General features: G+C 41.2%; 1 protein-coding gene across 11 annotated transcripts in view; it reads right to left on the bottom strand.

Annotated features, from left to right (window-relative positions):
• Positions 1 to 17,786, bottom strand: part of VCPKMT (valosin containing protein lysine methyltransferase) — a 44,528-nt gene that overhangs the window by 18,855 nt on the left and 7,887 nt on the right. For 3 of the 11 annotated variants that reach the window (XR_013386183.1, XR_013386182.1, XR_013386181.1), the window contains exon 6: positions 14,932 to 15,059. The gene's annotated coding sequence lies outside the window, so the exon portion shown is untranslated. Of the gene's footprint in view, positions 1 to 216; positions 13,771 to 14,931; positions 15,060 to 17,786 lie in introns of those variants that run through there. The other 8 variants (XR_013386185.1, XR_013386175.1, XR_013386176.1 and 5 more) reach the window with 6 other exon arrangements.

Here is a 17,786-nt window from a genome sequence, read left to right on the forward strand (position 1 = left end):
GTTGCTTCGTAAACTGAGAGGTGCTGTACAGACGATGCTCTTTAGTGCTATTCTGTAAAGAGCCACTCCTAGCATGAAAAGTGGGGCCAAAAAAATGACCCCTTCACAATGTGGCAAAGCAATCAAGCCTGACATTTTCTCTTTCAACTAGGCTGGCTTTGCTGACCTCCCTAAAAGGGAAGTGTAGCCCACAAAGGCCACATTACACAACTTAATTTTTATTTTATTTTATTTTATTTATTTTTAAGATTTTATTTTTATTTATTCATGAGAGAGAGAGAGGGAGGGAGAGAGAGAGAGGCAGAGACACAGGCAGAGAGAGAAGCAGGCTCCATGCAGGGAGCACGATGTGGGACATGATCCTGGGTCTCCAGGATCAGGCTCTGGGCTGAAGGTGGCGCTAAACCGCAGAGCCAACGGGGCTGCCCTTAAATTTTATTTTAATTTGCAATTTTGTCCCCAGATTGATTTACTCTGTTTCCTCCAGAAAACCCTAAGCTACCGAAAAGGACAGTCCTCTCTATTGGATCCTCAATGACAGGTTTCCCAGAAAATCTGTGCGAAGCCTTGATAGAAAAGACATGATTCATTTTCACAGCTCTGCTGGTGTGACTCCCTCCTCTCAGAGAGAAAACCTGTCACCAGTGCCGCTCCTTCCTTCACCCCTCCTCCACTTCCACTCCTCGAGGATTGGGAGATTTTTTTTTTTTTTGTTGGTGAGAAAAGCAGTAATCTGTAAATTGTGTTAAAGTGCTCATCTTTTCTTTTTTTCTTCTGCCTTTATCAGTCCCGTACATGGGTATGATGGGAAGTCACTAAGTCAAAATAGACAATACGATTTTTCAACAGATTCGATTTTCCATTGGGCCAATAAGCAACAATGGCCCTCGTTTACTTTTTGTCTTTCGTTCTCCTCTACTCACCCCTGTACCCTTAGACGGAATTGTGTGTCCCAGGCTCCCCAACAATAGTTCGGAATGTAAAAGAAAGACCATGTGGGTCTCGTGTTCCCTGCTGCCCTATAGCCCTATAACCTGGAACTTCTCTTACTGTCAATAAGAAGAATGATACCTGGCCTTCCTGTGGTAAGGGGCAATGAAGTATAAGGGTTTAGTTTTTCTGGAGTCCTTCCTTTGGCATGCTTTAGATGTCTGGCCCACTGAGTATTCCTCTAGGAATATTGTTTGCATTGTTTACTAGAGGAGAATTTCTACTTACCAACCTTAGCAAGCTTACCTAATAATTGTAATCATCTTAACACTGCCACACAGCTATTGCCTTATGATTTCTGTGTTATAGTTTTAACACTTAAAAGGCTGATTTTTGCCCAAGCACTTTAGGCCAGTCTCCAAGATGTGTCCTTCCCCTAATGTCCAAATGGTGAGATTTCAGTCTATGCAGAATTTAGCTTCAAGTTTCAACAACAATATAGAGTGTTATAAAAATCTATTTGTGAAGTCAGCAATTCTACCTCAATAAAATTGATTTTTTAAAAATGAACAATGCTTAAGTAAATCTTAATACAAGTACCATAATTAAGAAGATTATTAATACATTTTCCCTCTGGTTCATTAAGTTGAATGCAAGTTTATAGTTAATATATAATGAAAACATTACAACCCTATCAGAAGAAATGATGAAAAAAATTGCTCACCTCTAACCCTCCAGTCTGATACAATAAAGTAAATTGTGTCATTCCAGCATTTTTCTTCTGAAGGAAGAAAGATGGCCCGAGCAGGGCTCAAGACTCAGCCCTCTCCCATAGCCCTGCCTCCCTTTCCTAGGACATCTGAGGCCTAGGGGTGAAGTCCAGTGGCACACATAAGCTCTCAGAAAATTCTTGATGGAGCTGGGCAAAGATATTGTGATGGTGAGTCTTTTATTTGTCAACTTGGCTGGGCCACAGAGCCCAGATATTTGATCAAACCCCATTCTGAATGTTTCTGTGACGGTGTTTTTAGAGGAGATTAAGATTTAAATTGGTGGACTTTGAGTAGAGCAGATTGCCCTCAAGGTGGTAGGCTTCACCAATCAGAACAAAAGACTGGAGGGCCCAACTGAGTCCCTCACCTTCTCTCAGCCTTGATTTCCTCATCTCAAGAGCGGAAAGCACTTTGGAAACACTGCTATATAATGTCTGATGTTATACTTACTTACCATATTTTCTAAATTGATAGCAACAGCTAACATTGGAGGACTTTGTACAGGCCAGACTCTGCCAAGCACATATATTATTTTATTTAATCCATCCAACAACCCCATCTGGTGAATAGTTGTATTGTTCCCATTTTATAAATGAAAAAACTGAGGTATAGAGAAGTTAATCCACTTGTCTTAGGTCACACAGCTGGGATACAGCAGAGCTGGAACATAACGTATCTAGATCTATCAGGACTAGGGAATGTTCTCCCCAGTGATTAGCTCTGCGACCATGGGGAAGTATTTAACTGCTTTAAGTTTTGATATTCTTCTATGTACCATGGGATACCTGTCTATCTCCTCAGTCTATTTATTGTGAGAATTCAGGGAACAACATTTGGGAAGGTATCTAGCATAGTGTCTGGTGTGTGCTCAAGGAGTGCAACGAGAATTTCCATATAGACACCCCACGTCCCACACTGACAGCCCCCCTGCACCGAGGACAGCCTAATTACATGTAGAATAGGGAAAGCAGCCCAATTTGCTGCAAACCAAGGACCAATCTGCTACATTCAAACATTTAAAACAAAATCTTGTTTTAAGAAATATTCTTCCTAAAAAGAATCAATGAATTTGAACAGATTTATGTTAAGGCTTTTAAAATGTTAAATGAATATTTTCTTCTTGAATATATTTGAGGAGACTAAACTGCTCTAAAACTCAAACATTTAATACAAATCAAACATTCCTTAAAAAATATTAATGAAATATATATTATATTTTAAAATATAGTCATAACATTATCGTGTTAGTGTGTTAGGGCCACTCATAACATATTACCACAGACTGGGTAGCTCAAGCAACAGAAATGTATATTCTCACAGTTCTGGAGGCTAGAAGACCAAGATAATGGTGTTGGCTTGGTTTCTTCTGAGGCCTCTGTCCTTGGCTTGTAGATGACCATCTTCTCCCTGTGTCTTCACATCGTCTTCCTTCTGTACCTGTCTGTGTCCTAATCTTCTCTTCTTATAAAGATACCAGTCATACAGGGTTAGATCTATTTGATGACCTCATTTTAACTTAATTACATTTTTAAAAACCCTATTTCCAAACAGTCACATTCTGAGATAATGGGGGGTTAGGACTTCAACATATGCATTTTGGAAGGGCACAATCCAGCTTATAACAAATTCATATTAACTATACCCACAAGAAAAATATATTCTTCTTTGTTGGACATCTTCAGAATCATTGACTATGCATGAAGAATATATTTATACTCACTGACTATATTTGAGAAAAATATATGCATGAATATATCCAAAGAGTACTCCTTGAAACAAGCTTTGGGAAACTGGTTATTTTGGTAAATTTGACAAGTTGGCCATATGGCAAATTGACACTTTGCTGAACTGCCTCTCTGAGAATTAACAATTTGGTATACTGATCCAGAGCTGATGTAAAGTCTATATGAACCAAAATCTACTGGGACCTCCCCACCCTTTAAAACTATCACAATTATCTGAGAGAGAAAAGTACCCAGAACCATGCACACCTACTGAAACAAGAGCAACACTTAGTTGATAGGTAGCTGGCAAAGGGCATTCTGAGGGAAGAGGGGAGGTGGGGCCAGGTTAGTGGGGTACTCTCTGGGGGTTTCAGGATCCTGGTACGTGGAAGGGGGAGAGTGGAGAGGAGAGAAAGATGATCCTCGGGATAACTCTGCTTCCCAACTTTGCTTCTGCTTCCCTTTTTCTGCATCTCCCCCAATCAGGCCACATGGGCATTTCTGTGTCACAGATGGCACTTCTAAGTCACCCACCAAGGATCCTTAGCAGCATAAGCTCCTTAATCTCAGGACCTAAATCTCCTTTTTGATTCATTTAACAGTGAAAACCCAAGGACATTGGTGGTGAACCCCCTTCCCTTCGACATCCGTGTCCAAATGCAGCTTCATCTCTTTCCTTCACTCCATTAGTCTACTGAAGTAGTGACCCTCTTCTTTCCAGAATCAATCCATTTGCCTTTGTTCTGGATTGCATTCCTTCTATCTGGGATCCTCTAAATCTCACTTCATAAATTACGTAGTGTCCCATCCCCAGTAACCCCACATTATCTTCAGCCACAATCTCTCTCCCTTCACCCTCTCCTACCTGCTTTCTCTCAATCCTAAGGCTCTCACTCCTACCAAACTCTATGAAATAAGCTACTACTCTTTCTCCACTCTTACCTTGCTTTTCATCCACAACTGCTTATGTCTGTATTCCAAGGACCTAGTCACACATCATAGGTGCCTCAAGAAAAGAAAGTTGGATTATTACTAAGCTGGATAATGGAATATTCCTCCAGCAATAAGTGCAAGAATCATACAGAATGTAAGATGCTGTTCTTGTTTTTAAGGAGGGGGCCATGGAGTTAGCACGATACATGAAACAAGAAACATGAAAAAATGTCATCAAAGCCACAATGTGAACAAACAGAACAGAATCTTTAAAATGAAGGCATCTGGAGAGGCCTCTGGGCTAGATGAACACCTTCCTGTTTCCACCCAGCACTGACATAAATGCAAATCAACAAAGTCAGAATAAAGTTCAAGGACCAAAGGGGATCCTTAGCCACTGTGCCACAACTAGGGGTTTACATAAAATGAATATAATGAGTATTTTGGATTTTCGTACCCAAAGGAGGAAGGCGCCAGGGGATAAATGAGCTCTGAGCAGTGGTCAATTCAGAGCATATATCAGCATACATGGCACTTCTTCAGTGTCTAGAGGCCTAAAGCTGGAACCAGAAGCCAGCTGTTCCTGGCTCTCCCTGGTGGTATACCCCTCACTGTAACAGGTGGGGTGATGCTTTGAAGATGGGAGTATGCAAGGCAATCTCAGGATTCTCTGCCCTCTGCACGTCCTCCACCACCTTCAGGACCCACCCATCCAGGCAGCCACAGAACTTCCTTTTCTCTGAGCAAAGCTGGCAGCTGAGAGCAAACCCCAGTGGGTTCCTGCAGCTGAACCCTCCTGTGACCTTCAGCCCTGAGGAGAGCCCTGTCTGATGAACAAGGACCCGAGGGGCCTCGGAACCCCTGCAAGTCCAGTGTCTAATGCTCTGGTCTCCAATGGGCTGGAAGTTCCCATAAGACAAAGCACTGTTTATGGCCTGCCCTGGAAGTCCTTTAACCCTAAGGCTCCCAGGAACAATGAAATAAGCCACAGTGTTGACTTGAGGAGTTTTTTCATTTGATATGTTGGAGAAGCCAAAGGAAACATATTTGCAAAACCAGGCCAATCCTCTATGCTCCTATAGTAATAAGTATTTATAAAATGAGTGGCATGTATTGGGCTCTGTCCCATAGCACTTAACTCCTTTCAGGAACTAGCTCCTTTTCATGCCAGCCAGCAGCTCACAACTTGCTGGTATCCCTGGCACCTACCACAAGGCCTGGCCCACTGAACACAAATGAGGAGAGATGGCGACTCTGCCTCTCCATATCTCCTGTGAAGAGAAAAAGTGAGGGCAAAGATTGATAAGGTCTGCCGGAAATCACCTAGGGTCTGAGGGAAGAAAGCCTGAGGGACCAAGGGGAACTGATCCACAATCTATCCCCACGCCCTTCTGCAGACCCTCAGATAGGCACACCTGTTCGTTCAGAGATGAAGCAGATCCTCAGGCAGCAACTGTGAACTGAGAAAGCTAGTGGTCCTGGCAAAATGATTGTTTATTCTCAAATGTGGAGAGGGCCTGACTGAGTGGGCTGAAGAAGGAATCACAGCTTTTGTCAAAGGTGAGCCAAACACAGTAACTCACACTTCCATTCACCTTTCTTTCTTTTTTAAAGATTTTATTTATTTATTTATTTATTTATTTATTTATTTATTTATTTATTTATTATTTATTTATTTATTTATGATTTTATCTATTAATTCATGAGAAAGAGAGAGAGAGAGAGAGAGAAAGAGGCAGAGACACAGGCAGAGGGAGAAGCAGGCTCCATGCAGGGAGCCTGATGTGGGACTTGATCCCGGGGCCCCAGGATCAGGCCCTGGGCTGAAGGTGGTGCTAAACTGCTGAGCCACGCAGGCTGCCCAGATTTTATTTATTTATTCATGAAAGACACACACAGAGAGAGGCAGAGACACAGGCAGAGGGAGAAGCAGGCTCCATGCAGGGAGCCCGATGTGGGGCTCATTCCCAGGACTGCGGGATCACGACCTAAGCTGAAGGCAGATGCCCAACCGCTGAGCTACCCAGGCGTCCCCATTCAGCTTTCCAACTGACATTTGGCTCTCATATCCATTTTACTGTTTGAGCCTCTAAAGAACTCTGTGGGTGGATAGAACAAACGTCACCACCATCATCATCCCCATCTTACAGATGAAGAAACAAACTCAGATCTAGGGACTTGCCCAAGGACTCATGGCTTGTCAACAGCAGGGGTAGGAGGTCAGCCTTCGCCTTCTGGCCTTCATCTAGCCTGGAATGTTCCCACCAAGAGGTGCTGAGGCAACAGGGGCTGGGTGGTTCAGTTGGTTAAGTATCTGCCTTCAGCTCAGGTCAAGATCCTGGGGTCCTAGGATTGAGCCTTACATCAAGCTCCCTACTCAGCAGGGGGTCTGCTTCTCCCTCTCTGTATTCTCTCATCAATCAATCTATTTTTAACAAGTGCTGAGGCAAGTCTTTAGTCAGGAGAGGGACAGGCCCATCTGAGGTGGCTCTGAGTGGCTACTCTGAATCACAATCAATGCCTGGTAGCAAAACGCTCTGGAACCTCATGGGTCACCCAGAGAATTGCTTGAACTCTCCTGTGGTTAAAGAAATATTTCTGAGGAGATTCATAAGCTGGAACCATTTCGTGCTTGATGAGCAGGTCCTTGGTTCTTTCTTTACAGAAGTCTACTTTCCTTGCCAGGTCCTCATGGAAGGACAGCAAACAATGCCATTTTTTTTTTGCTCCAGAATAACAGTCACATTTTTCAAGGCTATCTGGCAAGGTGTGCCTGTGCTTTAGAGACACTGGTAAGAAAAATAAAGCTCTAGAATTCTTCCAGCTCTTTATAAATTAATTATAAACCTACTTACAGCCTTCACCCTCATACACACATACCATCATTCTCTCTGCTCACATTACACAGGTCTGGGCAGAGATCTTTATCTAAATGCAAAACTCTGAATTGCTAAGTGGCAATATTAGCTTGAGTCTTATGTTAGCCCTGATCACATTAAGCACGATCACATAAAGTAGCACTTCTATCAATTTTGACAGTCTTGAGCCCATCCAGATGCAACCCAACATTTAATCTGGTTTCCTACTGGTTGCTAATTTAATTTTCCTTTAACTATATCCAATCATCTGTCAATCATCAAAGCTGTATTTAAAATCAACTTGGGCTCTACAGTGGGAACAGTAAGTGAATGGTTGTCTGAGGTCTTTCATATACTAGCCCTTGTGAGACTCAGGGATCATTCTAGAAGCTTTTGAAATGGATGCTTTTATTTTAGATTTCTTTTTTAAAATCTCAATTTGGTTTTAGGATGCTGTATAGTCCTAACAGAAAAACATTAGAGATCCCATAAAAGAAATCACAATCTTAAAAACTACCTTACCAACTTATTTGGAGTAACATGATATAACCATGAATTGTATTGATAGTCTTGAATCTAGTAATATAAAAAAAGATTAGGCTACTTGCAATCTTTTCAATGCTTTGCTCTGGACTAGTCCATCTAAAGTCCGGGAGAATGTGTACTGCATCTGTAACATCTGTACCCCCAAGGGTCAACTCTACCTCTGTTCCAGGGCTCCCCACTGGCATATACTGGGAAAGGGGAGATTTTTATCCTACAACTCTCTGAGTGGCCAACCCAGTGTCGGTGCTTTCCTTGGTTCTTCCAGCTCCGCCCTGCCCGTCCAGACCTGTCTCCATGCAGAGGATGCTACTCCTTTCCCATGAGCATCGCCAGAGGATAATGTGGGCACGTGTGTTTCTTACACTGGCCTCTTCACTTTCTGCTACCACAGGAAGGCTATACCCAGGTGTCACTTTCCTGAAAGCTATGTAACTAAAGAGAATCACAATAAAAGAGAAATTAAAACTCCACACTAAATGTGGGCTTTTCCCATAATCCAGGCAAAAAGCAGCAAGGAAGTTTAACCTTTCTTAGATGACACTTTCCATTCCTCACTTTGCTCTCTGGACCTCAGACCTCACCACCGAAGGACCTCTCCTAATGCAAGTTGTAACCTTTCCTCCACTTTTTAGGCACCCCCTAACCTTGGGGGTTAGTGGAGCCCCAGCATCTATCCTCTATCCTAAGCAATTCATCTTCCTCACTCCTGAGTTATTCCCTTGAAATAATAATTCCAGGATGGGGACAGAAAAGTGGAGGCTTGAACATTTTCTAGGTGCAAAGGCAGTGGATTTGCTCTTCTATAACATTAAATCAAACTTCCCGCAAGTTTTTGTTTCCTTTTACTTTCTGACTAGTTTTATGATGTTCCCTTTTGTAGTTTGGTAGGTTAAGCTTTCCATAGTAGGATCAGCAACCAACACTATTCTAGAAAGCTTGTAAGTCAACTGCTAAGGTGATTGGGTTCGTATTATGGACAAAATGAAGACTTAAAAAGCAGATCACTTCCTGAGAAAAGTACTGGTTGTAAAGGATCTTAAGATAGGGGTACGGTTTGAAGAGCAGGAGAGCTTGAACACTCCACCAATTAGGACCTGCTCCACTCTGGGGAAGAGGAACCCAATCCCAAACCAAAGTTAACATGGTTATGTAACTGGGGAGTCCAGGAAGTACAGCTGGCTTTAGGCATGGTTGGTTGCAAAGGCTCAAAGTGAATCCCAGTTTCTCTCTTTGCTTCTAGACTCTGCTTTTCTCTGGGTTGACTTTTATTCTTGGAAACTCAAGGCTTATTTCATCACTAGCATTAGCTATCCTAAAAAAGAAGTGCCTCTTATCCAGAGGGCTCTGTGGGGTTAGCTTGAGTCACATGACACCAACCCCTAAATTGCAGCTGAGGATATGAAGCAATTTGGGCTGTGTTTGGCTACAGGGAGGGCAGAGGGGTCAGTGCAGTGGGTTCTTGGAAATTTGGTCTTTATCATAGACAGTTGGGAGAAGGTCTGATGGGGGACTGAAGCTATTGCTATGATTGCCCACTACATGAAAAGATCATGAGTAAAGACAGGAGCAGTAAAACACACTGTATATCCAGAAACATCTGCTTTGGCAAGAGAAAAAGAGGCAAGTAGAAGGAGATGTACTGGAAAGGGTACTGAACACCCAGCAGGCTCTGGGGATGTTTCTGACAGGATGATGAACATTTGGAACTCCAAGTTAGGAAAGTCCTCTGCCACCACTGTTTGCAGAGATGTGTGTAGAGACACACTGGAAGTGGGGGACTATGACACGAGCATAAATTAGAGGTAATGAGGCCTGAACCTGAGGTGGTAGCAGTAAAAACAGAAAGGGGAGAAGGACTGGGAGTCCCTCTGATGGGGGATTCTATACATGCTGGTTTTACGAAGGGGCAGAAGGAATTAAAGATGGTGAGAGAATGGTACCATTAGTAAAACTAGCAAGCAAGGCAGAAGAGTCTAAATGGCAGAAATTGTGCTCAAAATGGACACATTGCTGCTTGAGCAAGCTGAGGAAGACAGCAGGCAGGCAGCTAAGAGGCAAGGCCAGAGCTTCAAAGGGGTCAGAGCCAGAGGTCGAGAGAGAGTAAGAATCTATAGTGAACTTGTAGTTGGAATCATGAAAATCGTACCAGCTACGAAGGAGAGTACGTAGAGCTGAGCTGTCAAAGGACAGAAGTCTGGGGAATCGTGAGGCAGGCAACAGAGAAAGGAACAGGATGATGACTGACAAGGAACAGCCAGACTCTGGGCTGAAGGAGAAAGTCTGAACCTCTTGAAGTCAGATAGGAAGGAAGTTCTGTTCCCAAAGAGAAAATGAATCATACCCTCGTGTTCAACATTAAGACATCCAGTGTTGGTTTTGTACTCTTTATTTCATATTCTTCTTGTTCTTTTCTTTTCTTTTTAAAGATTTATTTATTTATTTATTCATGACAGACAAAGAGAGAGAGAGAGGCAGAAACACAGGAGGAGGGAGAAGCAGGCTCCATGCCAGGAGCCCGACGTGGGACTCGATCCCAGGACTCTAGGATCACACCCTGGGCCAAAGGAAGGCGCCAAACCGCTGAGCCACCCAGGGATCCCCTTTCTTGTTCTTTTCACCAGTGAACTCACAAACTAAGTCCAACAAGGAGGCAGGGAGGCTAAGATTTCCAGCTTTCTGAGAACCAGTATTTCCACCTTGGTCTAGGCTACATTAAATGTGAGACCTGAGCTTCCTATCATTCCTTTTTTGGGTCTTCTCTCATTTTTACAGAATATGAACCACATATTAAAATCATTATCCAAGCACCACTACGCTGCCCACAACAAAACTGTTGACCGGCAAGCAGCATTACTGTGTGGATTTGGGGACAGAGGTACAAAATCTAAACCTGGCCCATGAAAGGTAGGCTGGAAATATTGGTGTCTGAAGTACACACATAGGAGTTATATGACCATCAACGTATTTGAACAGAAAACTGTTTGTCCCTAAAGCCAAAGGAGAAGACATTTCCAAGATTTCTCTTTTGTTAGCTCCCTTGTTTCCAATTATTCCTTGGATTCTGATATTTCCCAGGATCTTATCTTGGATTTTTTTTTCAATCTATACATTTGGAGTTACCTATAAGACCTTACCCTTCACTATTCACCCTCTTTTCTACCCTAAACCTATATATTTAGCTATTACATTATATCTCATGAGGGCTGCAGTGTGTGGTTGTTCTGTGTACTGCAAAAAAGTGCCATTGAAAGGGGACACCATTCACATGGTAGATATTATTGTTTTGAAGTTAAAGGAAAAAAAATTAATTATAATTTGATTCCAAACTTGTACAATTTGTATACATGATGAGTTTCTGGTAGATGGCAGTAAAGTCTCTAGTTCTGATAAAATTAATATCACATTTTTCCGTAGGAAGTATTTTTTAAAAAAAGAATCCTATCTGATGTGCACAAAGACACTATGTGGGCTGTGGAGGCTCTGACTCTACCAGGATGCTCCTTGGGCACCTACATCATTTCTTATTCAGTATAGGCCCACAATGGCTCTTAAATCCATCCCTTGTTGTCCATTCTCACAAATGCTCCCTAATTTCAGACCCTTTATCCCCATCCCAACATCTCTTGGCTGGGCCATTTGTTAATACTTCCTTCTTGATCTCTTGGCCTTATATTTTGTCCCAGGACTGTCAGATGATCCTTCTAAAATGATTTGGCTCAAGTGATTTCTGTTTAATATGTCTCATTGCCCAACTTATACTCCTGAATATGGCATATAAGACTCTCCATGTTCTTCCCCTGCCCTTATGTTCCAACGACACCAGATTACCACATTTGATGCAGAGTTAACCACACCCTCCTTTGTACAGCCACTGTAGCTAATTCATACCTTTATTATTATACTTCTCCCAGAGTTGCAATTCATTTTGCATGTCTATCACATTATGGATAAGTGAGCAGCTTAAAGCTATAAGATTGCATTTTATTGATTTATTTGCCCCTAGTACCTAAGAGAGTACTAATGTGTATACTGGACACGTAGGGATACCTGTTTGCTGACTGAGTGAATAAATGTGTCAAATATTTCCACGAAGTCATGGAGGGTGGATATGATAATGGGAGAAGGGAAAATAACTTAAATGTCTTGAGGATCTTTTACATCAGTTGTTATTCTAGACACTTTAAATATGAGACCTCAGCTTCAGGTTAAATGTGGAAAAACCAGGGGCCCCTGAGTGGGTCAGTGGTTGAGCATCTGCCTTTGGCTCAGGTCATCATCCTAGGGTCCTGGGATCAAGTTCAGCATCAGGCCCCCCAGCCTGCTTCTCCCTCTGCCTACATCTCTGCCTCTCTCATGAATAAATTAACAAAATCTTTTTAAAAATTGTGGAAAAACTAACAGCAACAAGGCATATTTCATTTGCTGTCCCCTTTACAGTATTTTGAGAAGACTCCAGTAACTTCTCTGCTAAATTATGCTCTTGCCCTCTGCAGCAAGATCTTTGTGGTTTCAAGGGGGCTATTTCTGTTTTGTTTTGGTATTACATTCTACTGGGAAGTACCAAACCAATAATACCTAATATCTTATTAATGCCTTAACACAGTTTTTTTGGGTAAGAGCAACCTCTGGAGTCTTCTTCCCATGATCTCTTCCTCCCTTCCTGTGATGAAGGTGGACTCTAAAGAGGAGGTGAAAAAGTCAGAATGGGACATAAAAATAATTGATAGGCATGCTGCAAAACGGAATCCCTCCTTTTTTGACAGTTGAGGCTTTTGTTTGTTTTCCCCTGGACCACATTATGTATTGTTTACTTAGGATGACTTCTTTCACACTTCTCCATTCTGTAAGAGTTGACCAGTCTCAATTCTCAGAGCTAACAGTTGAGGCTCATGCTGGGAAATGCCTTCCTCTCTGCTCTTGTTCCATTTATTATCTGGTTTAGCACACAGTGCTAGCCAGTGTGCAGCATTCTCATTTCACAGAAAGGGACATTAACATTCAGAGAGGTCAAGTTGCTCAAGGACAAACAGCTAGATTAGGTAGTAATCAAGTGAATGATCTTCTCAAGAGAAAAACATAATGTTCAAGTTTGGGTGCATAACGGAAAGGTGACCAGACATAGAGTAGAACTGGGGCTGTCTCCCAGGGCTAATGGGGAACTCTGTTCCTACTGGCCACACTAAGCCACTACTGTGCTCTCCACTTCCTTAGGATCTCCGGTTAACAACAGACACTTCAGACAGAGAGCAACAGACTGAGTGTGGGTGTCATATATATGCTTGAGATGCAAAGAGTTTTGGAACAACGGGATTTAAAAAAAAAAAAAATCTTTGTGACAAGATTTAGAAAGAAGATAGCTATTTTAAAAGCACATTTTTGGGGGCGCCTTGGTGGTGCCCAGTCAGTTAAGCATCCTACTCTTGATTCCAACTCAGGTCACAATCTAGGAGTCATGAGGTCAAGCCCTGCATCAGACTCTGCACCGGGCATGAAGCCTGTTTAAGATTCTCTCTCTCTCTCTCTCTGTCCCTCCCCACTTGCCCCCCCTCTAATCAATCAATCAATCAGTCAAACAAAAAAATAAAGGCACATTTTTGTACCTACATTCACAGAAATCTGAAGACACTTGCTGGTTAAACATTTATTATCTGTGAGAGTGTAGACTTATATTTCCTGTTTTTAAGTTTTGGGAAACCAGGCATATGTTTGATGTAAATTATATGCCATGAGATTCTTTAGATTCATTCTGAATGCAACGGTAAAGCTTCTCATCTAAGTTTTGAATAAAATATGCTATTTATTTATATTTAGAGCACCCCAATACACAATTGTATTGTGCATGCAGTACAAGCAGGTTTTTTTTTTGAAGATTTATTTATTTTAGAGAGAGTGCAAGTGGGGTGGGAGGAGCAAAGGGAGAGGAGAGAGAATTTCAAGCAGACTCCCCACTGAATGCAGGGTCCCATACAGAGGCTTGATCTCATGATCCTGAGATCACGACTTGAGCTGAAATCAAGAGTCAGATGCTTAACCAACTAAACCACCCAGGTGCCCCACAAGTGGGTTTTCAGGGCACATTCCTAAAACAAAGTCAGGTATTGCATGTAGATACATGGATGTTTGTATTGTATACTCTTAACTCCAGCAATGATTTACCAAAGTAATGATGAGCCAACATGTGGACCTGGAACTCACACTGCTAATGCCTGGATTTTAGTAAATTAATAGATTGCAATAAAAGCTAACTTTAAAAAAAGAAATCACCCAAGAGTGTTTAAGCACTGATCCACCAGAGGCCTAAGGGACTGCTACCACTACTTCATTAGACCTAATAACATGAAGGAAATCTGCTAACTATTCAAACATTTAAGCCTATAAAAATCTACATCTTGAATAGCTCTTTTCCAAAAATCTTATTTTTGCTTTGCAAGGGAGAAACAGCAGTTTTCAACCTTGTGAATATTAAAAAGTGCAAACTTATTCTTCACCAAAATAAGTTAGTGTATTATAGGCAAGTAATAAATTTTTCTAAAAATTAAAACCAGCTATTTAGTGTTCATGACAATCTTTTCCATCCATTGAAAATAAAAAAGGCCTTGAAAATTTAATAAATGCAGGTAAGCCCATGTGCCTCTTTACATTGGCTGATGAAGAAACAGGTCCAATTCAAGGTTCTCTCGCTCTTATCTGTTGGCAGACACAGCCTGGTAGCCCAAGGCATTAGCTAAGCTAAGCTCCTGCAACCCATCATATATACTCATTACATGGTAAAAGACTGTTTATCTGGGAGGTTAACTGCTAACGTAAGTATTTTACAGTCACCTTGCTCTTTCAGGGTTGATATATCCAAACTTTGAAAAGAATTATATAGATACATCAAGTCTCATTTCAGAAAAATGACCTGCTGCTATACTTCAATACCTGCCACCTAAGTGGTCTCAGTTTTACAGAGATAAGAACCACAGAAGGAAGATCTGGCTCAAGGTCCAGGGAGGTGGAATGTTAATCCTGGAGCACCAGCCAGCAAACCCAGGCTCCTGTATTTAGAAATGAGTCTCCTGTTTCAATTGGCTTTTAAATGGCCATGGCACTTACTTAAAACCATAAAAAAGAGGGGCAAATATTTTTCTGTCACCCCATTTTCTTCCACTTTCTTAAATTGCTTACTTGTTCAAATAACAGGGGTGTAGAACAGCGTTCTCATCCTTCTTCTACTCCAGGTGCCATTCCCATCATGATGGGGGAGTGATATTTACATGGGTCCTATACTCTCAAAAAGATGCCCAGATTTTGCACTGCAATATAGATAAAAATTGATTTATATTACATACATTTTCCTAGTCCCTATTTGTATAGTAATTACACCTCTACTATAATCACATTTACTGAACACTTAATATGTGCCAGGTACCTAAGCGTATTACATATATTAAATGGATTTAATTCCTGTGGCAAATTACTATGTAGGTATTATTATGACCCTCACCTTACATATGAGAAAACAGACACAAACAGTTTAAATAACTTTCTCAAGGTCACACAGCTAGTAAATGGCAGAACTGGAATTCAAGCCCAGATAATTTGGTCTTTATGCTCTGACACGTTTTTTAGAATGCACATGAGAAAAAATTATCATGGAGATAATTTGCTCTAATACATTTTAAAGTATATTATTTGAAAATTATCTTGTTATTAACAGGGAAATTATATAAAATCTATCTCACAATTGATGACTCACTAGATCTTCACAAAACGCCAACCAATACTTAAGAACCTAAGACAGTATCTTAAATGACCCCACATATGTAACAGTTTTAACCCAACAAGTATACACGGTTTGAGAATTCACTGCTTTCTTACTCAAAATTATGTAAAGTGAAAGCTTTGCTTCTCCATTACTTGACTAATTTTCAGTAAAATTTTGTTGCCACAGTTTTTTTTTTCTGTATTAGCTTGAAAGTCTCTATTATCAATGAATCAAAAGCTCTTTCAAATCCTGATGTTCCTTGAGGAAAAAGACAAAAAGTCAAATAGATAGCCCAAGCCTACAGGACTGTGGAAAAGGCAAAGACAGAGCTTCAGTTTTTTCACGTAAAAGCTACTTATTACTCTGTAAGGAAGGTACACTGGTTTGAAAAACTACTTAAAATTAATTAGAAGTTTCGAGCGCCTCAAACATAAAACCATACATTATATAAAAGGTACTTTCATTTTCAGAACCTGACCAACTAATTTAGCCTCTTAAATGTCTTTCTCAGAAGACATCGATAGCAGAGAAATGGTTTATGAATTGCAATTTCTGTAGCTTTATGAATAATCAGATATTCAAAAGGCATATCAGAATGCAATGGACATAAAGATAAATCAAATACAATTTTATAAGAAAAAACTTCAGCTTTACCTATACTATTGTTATGATGTGAATGCTTGTGTGTCCACTCCCTGCCACCACCCTGCCAAAAATCTCATGCTAAATCTATTCCCCCAGTGTGACAGTATTTGGAGGTGGGCATTTGAGAGATGAGTAGGTCATGGGAGTGAAACTCTCATAAATAGGATCAGTGCCCTATGAAAGAGACCCCACGGCAATCCTTTGCTCTTCTACAGTGAGAAGACAGCTACCTATGAGAAAGTTGGAGCCTAGATTTTGCTGGAACTTCCCAGCCTCCAGAACTCTGAGAAATAGAATTCTGTGGTTTATAAGCCACCCAGTTTATACTTTGCTCTAGCAGCACAAACACACTAAGATGACCACGTTATACTCAAAAGCAGCTCATAAGTAGTTTGATTCTTTAAAATCTAATGCAAGTGTGATTCCATTTCAAAATACTCTATTTTAACAACTTCCTTTTTATCAAACGTCTAAAGACAAAGTCAAGCAATGCCATCTACAGGGAAACTTTAGAACAGTCCTATTTCTATAACCGACACTTCTTTAAATTAATACAGTATTTACAGTCTGAGTTAATATTGCATTTGGCATCATTTAACAAGGAAACTTTCAAGAAAAAGGTAGCCTTGTAAAAACCCCACTAACAATCTGGATTAATACTTCTTTTTTTTTTAAGATTTTATTTATTTATTCATGAGAGACACAGAGAGGCAGAGACACAGGCAGAGGGAGAAGTAGGCTCCATGCAGGGAGCCTGATGTGGGACTTGATCCCGGGACTCCAAGATCACGCCCTGGGCCAAAGGCTGTGCTAAACTGCTGAGCCACCCAGGGATCCCTGGATTAATACTTCTTAAAATAAGCAAAAATAACCTAACTTCACTCTCAAGTTCATGAAACGTTAAGATTCACAGACCCTTGGTTATGAACTGAGATTCCAAGTTATGCAATCTCAAAGATCTTTAGTTGTAACTGGTATACAGGGGAGACTCAAGTCATTGGAGACTAACTTGTAATAATTTCATTTTTCCAGCTACTGGACTCCGCTTTCCTCTTGAGTTGCATCACCTTTAACTTTCTGGCCAGGTTCTCTAAATATTCAGGTGAACAGTCAATTTCTCAACCTCAGTCTTATTTTAAAACCTGTTTCATGGGATTCCTCATTGGATTCAAAGCTCTTTCCTTCCTTACGCAGTATAGGCCTACTGTAATCATGGATGGTTTATTTCTCCTCCCTTTGCTCTCTTCTCCTTGGGAAGTAGGTGCTAGAAGAGGTTTCCTTAACAAAGCAGTTCTCAATTTAGGCTAAACAGTCAAACCACCTGGATCCCTTTAACAAAAATTCTGTGCCTCTTAATTGAATTGGGACCTGAACATGGCTTTTGTTTGCTTTTAATTTTCCAGGTGATTCCATGTGCAGCCTAGTTTGAGAAACACTGCCTTACAATGGGGGCTCCCTAATCAGCTATAACAGCATTCTGGTAACTGGTCTATGGGTTTTGTGATGCACAGTGGCAACCCCCACCTCACCTAGAGGCCTAGAAGTTCATTCCTGAGCTGTACCCCAACCTGCCCCAAGCCCTGGCAATCCCTTGAGATTGGAGCTGGCTGTTTTTTGGTTGATCCTGTCT

Source organism: Canis aureus, chromosome 9 (assembly GCF_053574225.1).
Source record: "Canis aureus isolate CA01 chromosome 9, VMU_Caureus_v.1.0, whole genome shotgun sequence".
Lineage (NCBI taxonomy): Eukaryota > Metazoa > Chordata > Mammalia > Carnivora > Canidae > Canis > Canis aureus.